The sequence below is a fragment of the Triticum urartu genome, unplaced genomic scaffold (assembly GCF_003073215.2).
Source record: "Triticum urartu cultivar G1812 unplaced genomic scaffold, Tu2.1 TuUngrouped_contig_4204, whole genome shotgun sequence".
NCBI classification, from domain to species: Eukaryota; Viridiplantae; Streptophyta; class Magnoliopsida; order Poales; family Poaceae; genus Triticum; species Triticum urartu.
The window spans coordinates 878-9,877 of NW_024114773.1; the positions used below are offsets into that span (position 1 = coordinate 878).

Consider the following 9,000-nt stretch of genomic DNA (forward strand, 5'->3'; position numbering starts at 1 on the left):
TATAAGGAAAGGAGGAGAACTTTAGGGGCTAATCCGTCCCTTTAAATAAAATCGAACGGTCGAGAAAAATAAACTAGGAAGTCCAAATGAGAAAACGGTGACGTTTTGTAGATGTTTGGAGATGATCCGGATCCAACGGTGACGACTGCCCGGGTCGGGTCCGGGACAACTTTCGACGCGCGCGAGGGGGGTGCGGGCTGACGAGAGAGGTTAGGTTGGACCTGGCGGTAGGTAGTGAGCTGTGTAGACGGTCTCGAGCTGAGAGAAGAGAAGAGAGGGGGGCCCGGCGACTGTTTCCGGAGACCGAAAACGTCCGACGTTAGACCGGCTATAATGCCGCTATAGTTTAACGGTTGGGCTATCAAACGAACTCCGAATGCGATGAAACTTGACAGGCGGTCTATCTACACTATAATAAGACCGCACGTCAACTCTCGTCCCATTCTGAGAACATTTTTCGGACACTTATAAAATAATATTTCGGACATGCCGCGGGCGCGTGCAAGTGTGTCTGGGCTCAGAATGGACGACGGACGGAACTGGGGAACCCGGACGGATGCAAGTTTTGAAAACATGATGATGCAATGCATATGATGACATGACAAGATGCAACACGCAAGCAAATGACATGGCAACGCCGGCGAATAACTGGAAGACACCTGACGCAATAGTCTCGGGGCGTTACACCATGAATGATACAGATGAACATCTCGAACGGTCAATTTATTAGCAGCTACTACTAACCACATCCTAGTTCTTACTTATAGCACATGGTACAGTGGCAATAGCGCTTGACCCCCTTGGCGGTGCAGTAGGCCGCCTTGACCCTCATGTCCGGGTTCTGGTTGGCGCACTCCTGCGCGCACAGCCAGTCCATGCATATCAGGGAGAAGAAGTGCTCTTCCTCGCATCTCTCTGCGCGGAAAGAAATACATGGATGGATGGACGCAGTTAGCAGGAGATCTTTTTTCGTGGAAGAGAGATGGAAAAGAGAAGGGCAAGGCAATCGAGTACCTGCTGCAAGAGCGGGGCTTGCTGCTAGAAGGGTGAGCACGACGAGGAAGCAGAGAGCGCTTCTCCCCTCCATAGGTGGGTGTGTGTTTGTTTTGAGAGGACGGTCTCGAATTGTATCTGGAACACAAGATTGATATTGCACTCTGCGAGACACACACAGTATAGGTAGAAGAGATCGTATTCAGGGCCGTCTCCAGGAATTCGAGGGCCCGGTGCGAAAAGAAAATTGGGACCCTAAATTTTAAAAAATATACAATTACGCAAGCATAATCACCTAATTATGTAATTAAAATTTATATTATTTCATACAATGCTTAGAATATTCTGAAGTATCAATGCAAAATACTAAAACCAATAAACTGACCTCATTCTCAAAGTGTCATCCGTCTTGTGTTCCTTGAAATGAAATCTTCAATTACATCTTCATAATTAATCTTCTCCAAGACATCATTTTCAAGTGCTATTGTCGCCAAACCATTGAGTCTTTCTTGTGTCATAGTTGAACGCAAATATGATTTCAGCAACTTGAGTTTAGAGAAGCTCCTTTCCGCAGTTGCAACAGTTACAGGAATGGTTAACAAAATCCTGTATGCAATAATAGCATTAGGATAGAAGGGGCGCTTCATTAGAATCTCAAGAATATCAACGGGGCCCATAGATTTCTTAACTAAATCCTAGATGAAAATTAACTCGTAAAACAATTCAGCTCCATCAATATCTTTGTGTTCTCCATTCTTAAGTGCATCCTCAAGATTAACACAAGCAGCCAGCAAACTCTTATCATCCATAGATCGCAGCCTATCTGAAGTAAATAAGAAACCAAAAGTTTTTTCATACCCCTGATATTGCTCAAACCTCATGGTAAGTGAAACTATAGCTTGATCGACCACTTGTAGAAAATAATTGACCCTAAATGACTCCTCTGCAGATTGTGAAGCAATAGATGCATCATCTGCACCCTCATCGAATTGTCTTCTTCTTTTGATTTTCCGCTTGGTGCGGAACTCTGGATGAATATCCATCTCAAGTGCAATTTCTTTTGCATCTTCCAATGCTTTTGAAAAGCCAGTTTCTCTATACTTCTTGAAAAAGGAAAGCAGACCCTGTATAGACTCAATTGCAATATCAATAAGCATGTCCTTTGATTGTAGCTGCTTGCTGACTAAATTAACAGCGGATAATATATCATACCAGATAATTATTGACAATAAAAATTCAAAACCACCAAGTTCATTTTCTGCCAATGATTGTGCTTCACTACTTGTCAATGGATCCTTATCAGTTTCAGCCACTTGTAGTAAAGCCTCCCTTATTTCTGGCATTTGAATCCATATAGCCTTAACACTCTCAACATGACTCTCCCAACGAGTAGATGACAATGACTTGACAGTCAACTTCTTTAAGTTATCTTTGAGAATTTGCCATCGTTTAGTCGAATTAGCAAATATTGTATAGATGCGTTGTATAATTCCAAAGAAGTCTGTTGCTTTACGACAAGACTTCGCCATATCGCATAGTGCCAGATTTAGACTATGACAACCACAAGCTGAATAAAATTCCCTTGGATATTTGTCCAGAAATTTCTTTTGTACCCCTTTATTGTTTCCTTTCATATTTGACCCATTATCATAACCCTGCCCTCTCACATTGTCCACATCAAGGCTAAGATTATTCAACTCCTCTTCTAGAACATTAAACAAACCTTGCCCAGTGGTATCATTCACCTCCAAAAAGCCTAAGAAAGATTCTTCGATGCAAACAGAAGCAGAAGATGTATCTACATACCTAATTATCAAAGACATTTGTTCTTGGTGGCTTGCATCAGGAGTACAATCAAGGATAACTGAGAAATATTTTGCTTCCTTTACCTTTTCAATGATTCTTGACCTGATGGCAGTAGCGAGCATGTTTATTAACTCATTCTGTATAGAAGGGCCAAGGTAGTGATCACGAATTTTTTCATTGGTGATGCGGTCAACATGCTCTTTGATAACTGGGTCAAATTCAGCCAACATTTCAATCAGTCCTAGAAAATTCCCATTGCTCTCTTGGTACAACTTGCTATTGCTGCCACGAAATGCTATATTATGTTCTGCAAGAAATTTTACAATCAACAAAATCCCGAGCAAAACTTTTCTCCAATGCTCCTTTTCCTTTTCAAGTTCTCGCTGAGCAACTTTGTCAATTGTTTGATTCTTCTGCATCCTGAGACGGAAGTCATACCATGCAGTCATATTTGTGATATGCTCTCTACTTGATTCATGCTCTTTTAGTCTAGCCCCAAGATGAATCCAGTCACTTAAACCCTCATTTGCTAGCTGTCCTCTCACATGCCCCCTTTTTAATAATTTGCAACAGAAACAAAATGCTTTATCGAGGCCGCTGTTGTACACAAGCCACTCTCTGTCAAACTTTTCTCCATTTGGGAGAATTCTACTAAATGATAATGCAGAAAACCTTCTAGAGAACTTGTCATAAGGACCATACTCAATATCTTCTCTTTTAGGACCCTTTTGCAGCAAGATATCAATCTTTTTCGGATCAAGTCCATCCCAATTTCTAGGATCAAATATATCGGGCTGAACGGAATTATTCATGTCATCCGAAATATTAGGATCATGATCTTCATCTAAAATATTGACATCATTACCTTCATCAATTTCTGTAGCGGCAACCTCAACCTCTTGGGCATTATCAGCAAGACCATGATCACCTTCATGAATTTCTGCAGTGACAACCTCAACCTCTACTGCATTATCATCGTGACCATCATCAATATTACCATCTGGAGTATGATTTTCAGAATTATTTTGGGGTACTATCACAGCCCATTTATCAAGAGCACCCCTTTGAATTTCAGCATCTTCTTCTAATTTCTGTTTCTTCTTACACTTGAAGGCACCAGAATCATACTTTCTTCCAGAACTAGAATGCATGATTATTTCTGTTTCAATGAAATATATACTCTTTCAATTTATTTGAACTGATGAGCTCACATGAAATATAGGCTTGTGACATGTATAGGTAGTTCAAAAAACTTACAATCAGATAGAACCTTGATTTTGTACTTGGACGATAGTACGAGCAACTACTGAAATTCTCGAATCTGTGACTACTTCTGAACTTGAACGACTGCACAAAAAATCATTCCCAAACATATTAACATAACTCTGTAATTTGTATCAAAATTAGAGAAAAGGGGAGAGCGTAGGGAGCAGGGAGGGCACCACACCGGTTGGTCTTCTGTTCCTGATTTCCTGTTGGGCGGCACCGCGGCAGTGTCGGCCGGCCGCCGGCGCGACGGCATCCAGCGCTAGAAAGTAGTCCGCTTCTTGCCCATCGCCTCGCTGAACCTGCAAGGTTGCAACGCGATCGACCGATCGCCACCGAGCCGCCGATTCAATCGGAAGCGATGGGGAGATGGAAAGCCTAGCGATCAGGCAAGGAATAGAAAGCGGAAGTTACGGAACGTACTGCACTGGGGCTGTCGTTTCATCTACGATCGATCAATCCACGCGATGGGAAAGCCTATCGCTCGAGACTTGACCGGACCAGGCCCAAGAAGGCCTAAAACTGAATTTTTTCCAGACTATACATATATTTATATGGACCCTAGTTGGGGGCCCTGTGCGAGCGCATAGCTCACACAAGCCCTTGGACGGCCCTGATCGTATCCTCTATATCTATAACATTATACTCCCTAGTTTTAAAGAGCCCACATTGAATTGAGGTCACCAATGGAGATTGAGTCATCCGATTTTGACCGGGTCAACAATTTCTCAAAGCTATCTCATTCAATTCTTTTATACTATATGTTGGGGAACGTAGTAATTTCAAAAAATTTCCTACGCACACGCAAGATCATGGTGATGCATAGCAACGAGAGGGGAGAGTGTGATCTACGTACCCTTGTAGATCGACAACGGAAGCGTTTGGTTGATGTAGTCGTACGTCTCCACGGCCCGACCGATCAAGCACCGAAACTACGGCACCTCCGAGTTCTAGCACACGTTCAGCTCGATGACGATCCCCGGACTCCGATCCAGCAAAGTGTCGGGGAAGAGTTCCATCAGCACGACGGCGTGGTGACGATCTTGATGTACTACTGTCGCAGGGCTTCGCCTAAGCACCGCTACAATATTATCGAGGACTATGGTGGCAGGGGGCGCCGCACACGGCTAAGGAATAGATCACGTGGATCAACTTGTGTGTTCTAGGGTGCCTCTACCTCAGTATATAAAGGAGCCAAGGGGGGGGGTGCGGCCGGCCTAGAGGTGGCGCGCCAGGAGGAGTCCTACTCCCTCCGGGAGTAGGATCCCTCCCCCCAATCCTAGTTGGAATAGGATTCGCAGAGGGGGGAAAAGAGAAAGGGGGGCCGGCCCCCTCTCCTTGTCCTATTCGGACCAAAGGAGGGGAGGGGGGCGCGGCCCATCTTAGGCTGCCTCTTCTCTTTTCCACTAAGGCCCACTAAGGCCCATATAGCTCCCGGGGGGTTTCGGTAACCTCCCGGTACTCCGGTAAAATCCCGATTTCACCCGGAACACTTCCGATGTCCAAACATAGGCTTCCAATATATCAATCTTCACGTCTCGACCATTTCGAGACTCCTCGTCATGTACGTGATCACATCCGGGACCCCGAACAACCTTCGGTACATCAAAACCTATAAACTCATAATATAACTGTCATCGAAACCTTAAGCGTGCGGACCCTACGGGTTCGAGAACAATGTAGACATGACCGAGACATGTCTCCGGTCAATAACCAATAGCGGGACCTGGATGCCCATATTGGCTCCTACATATTCTACGAAGATCTTTATCGGTCAGACCGCATAACAACATACGTTGTTCTCTTTGTCATCGGTATGTTACTTGCCCGAGATTTGATCGTCGGTATCCAATACCTAGTTCAATCTCGTTACCGGCAAATCTCTTTACTCGTTCCGTAATACATCATCTCGCAACTAACTCATTAGTTGCATTGCTTGCAAGGCTTATGTGATGTGTATTACCAAGAGGGCCCAGAGATACCTCTCCGACAATTGGAGTGACAAATCCTAATCTCGAAATACGCCAACCCAACATCTACTTTTGGAGACACCTGTAATGCTCCTTTATAATCACCCAGTTACGTTGTGACGTTTGGTAGCACCCAAAGTGTTCCTCCGGTAAACGGGAGTTGCATTATCTCATAGTCATAGGAACATGTATAAGTCATGAAGAAAGCAATAGCAACATACTAAACGATCGGGTGCTAAGCTAATGGAATGGGTCATGTCAATCAGATCATTCAACTAATGATGTGACCTCGTTAATCAAATAACAACTCATTGTTCATGGTCAGGAAACATAACCATCTTTGATTAACGAGCTAGTAGAGGCATACTAGTGACACTTTGTTTGTCTATGTATTCACACATGTATTATGTTTCCGGTTAATACAATTCTAGCATGAATAATAAACATTTATCATGATTATAAGGAAATAAATAATAACTTTATTATTTCCTCTAGGGCATATTTCCTTCAGTCTCCCACTTGCACTAGAGTCAATAATCTAGATTACACTGTAATGATTCTAACACCCATGGAACCTTGGTGCTGATCATGTTTTGCTCGTGGAAGAGGCTTAGTCAACGGGTCTGCAACATTCAGATCCGTATGTATCTTGCAAATCTCTATGTCTCCCACCTGGACTAGATCCCGGATGGAGTTGAAGCGTCTCTTGATGTGTTTGGTCCTTTTGTGAAATCTGGATTCCTTTGCCAAGGCAATTGCACCAGTATTCTCACAAAAGATTTTCATTGGACCCGATGCATTAGGTATGACACCTAGATCGGATATGAACTCCTTCATCCAGACTCCTTCGTTCGCTGCTTCCGAAGCAGCTATGTACTCCGCTTCACATGTAGATCCCGCTACGACGCTTTGTTTAGAGCTGCACCAACTGACAGCTCCACCTTTTAATGTAAACACGTATCCCGTTTGCGATTTAGAATCGTCCGGATCAGTGTCAAAGCTTGCATCAACGTAACCTTTTACGGTGAGCTCTTTGTCACCTCCATATACGAGAAACATATCCTTAGTCCTTTTCAGGTATTTCAGGATGTTCTTGACCGCTGTCCAGTGATCCACTCCTGGATTACTTTGGTACCTCCCTGCTAAACTTATAGCAAGGCACACATCAGGTCTGGTACACAGCATTGCATACATGATAGATCCTATGGCTGATGCATAGGGAACATCTTTCATATTCTCTCTATCTTCTGCAGTGGTCGGGCATTGAGTCTTACTCAACTTCACACCTTGTAACACAGGCAAGAACCCTTTCTTTGCTTGATCCATTTTGAACTTCTTCAAAATTTTGTCAAGGTATGTGCTTTGTGAAAGTCCAATTAAGCGTCTTGATCTATCTCTATAGATCTTAATGCCTAATATATAAGCAGCTTCACCGAGGTCTTTCATTGAAAAACTTTTATTCAAGTATCCCTTTATGCTATCCAGAAATTCTATATTATTTCCAATCAGCAATATGTCATCCACATATAATATCAGAAATGCTACAGAGCTCCCACTCACTTTCTTGTAAATACAGGCTTCTCCGAAAGTCTGTATAAAACCAAATGCTTTGATCACACTATCAAAACGTTTATTCCAACTCCGAGAGGCTTGCACCAGTCCATAAATGGATCGCTGGAGCTTGCACACTTTGTTAGCTCCCTTTGGATCGACAAAACCTTCCGGTTGCATCATATACAACTCTTCTTCCAGAAATCCATTCAGGAATGCAGTTTTGACATCTATCTGCCAAATTTCATAATCATAAAATGCGGCAATCGCTAACATGATTCGGACGGACTTAAGCATCGCTACGGGTGAGAAGGTCTCATCGTAGTCAATCCCTTGAACTTGTCGAAAACCTTTTGCGACAAGTCGAGCTTTGTAGACAGTAACATTACCATCAGCGTCAGTCTTCTTCTTAAAGATCCATTTATTTTCAATTGCTTGCCGATCATCGGGCAAGTCAACCAAAGTCCATACTTTGTTCTCATACATGGATCCCATCTCAGATTTCATGGCTTCAAGCCACTTTGCGGAATCTGGGCTCACCATTGCTTCTTCATAGTTCGTAGGTTCATCATGATCTAGTAGCATGACTTCTAGAACAGGATTACCGTACCACTCTGGTGCGGATCTTACTCTGGTTGATCTACAAGGTTCAGTAGTATCTTGATCTGAAGTTTCATGATCATTATCATTGGCTTCCTCACTAACTGGTGTAGGTGTCACTAAAACAGTTTTCTGTGATGAACTACTTTCCAGTAAGGGAGCAGGTACAGTTACCTCATCAAGTTCTACTTTCCTCCCACTCACTTCTTTCGAGAGAAACTCCTTCTCTAGAAAGGATCCATTCTTAGCAACGAATGTCTTGCCTTCGGATCTGTGATAGAAGGTGTACCCAACAGTTTCCTTTGGGTATCCTATGAAGACACATTTCTCCGATTTGGGTTCGAGCTTATCAGGTTGAAGCTTTTTCACATAAGCATCGCAGCCCCAAACTTTAAGAAACGACAACTTTGGTTTCTTGCCAAACCACAGTTCATAAGGCGTCGTCTCAACGGATTTTGATGGTGCCCTATTTAACGTGAATGCAGCCGTCTCTAGAGCATAACCCCAAAACGATAGCGATAAATCAGTAAGAGACATCATAGATCGCACCATATCTAGTAAAGTACGATTACGACGTTCGGACACACCATTACGCTGTGGTGTTCCGGGTGGCGTGAGTTGCGAAACTATTCCACAGTTTTTCAAATGTACACCAAACTCGTAACTCAAATATTCTCCTCCACGATCAGATCGTAGAAACTTTATTTTCTTGTTACGATGATTTTCAACTTCACTCTGAAATTCTTTGAACTTTTCAAATGTTTCAGACTTATGTTTCATTAAGTAGATATATCCATATCTGCTTAAATCATCT

The 9,000-nt window shown here is 43.1% G+C and overlaps 1 pseudogene; it reads right to left on the minus strand.

Moving 5' to 3' along the window:
* Positions 1–1,385: 1,385 nt before the first annotated feature.
* LOC125527520 lies at positions 1,386–4,321 on the minus strand (annotated as a pseudogene).
* Positions 4,322–9,000: the final 4,679 nt, after the last annotated feature.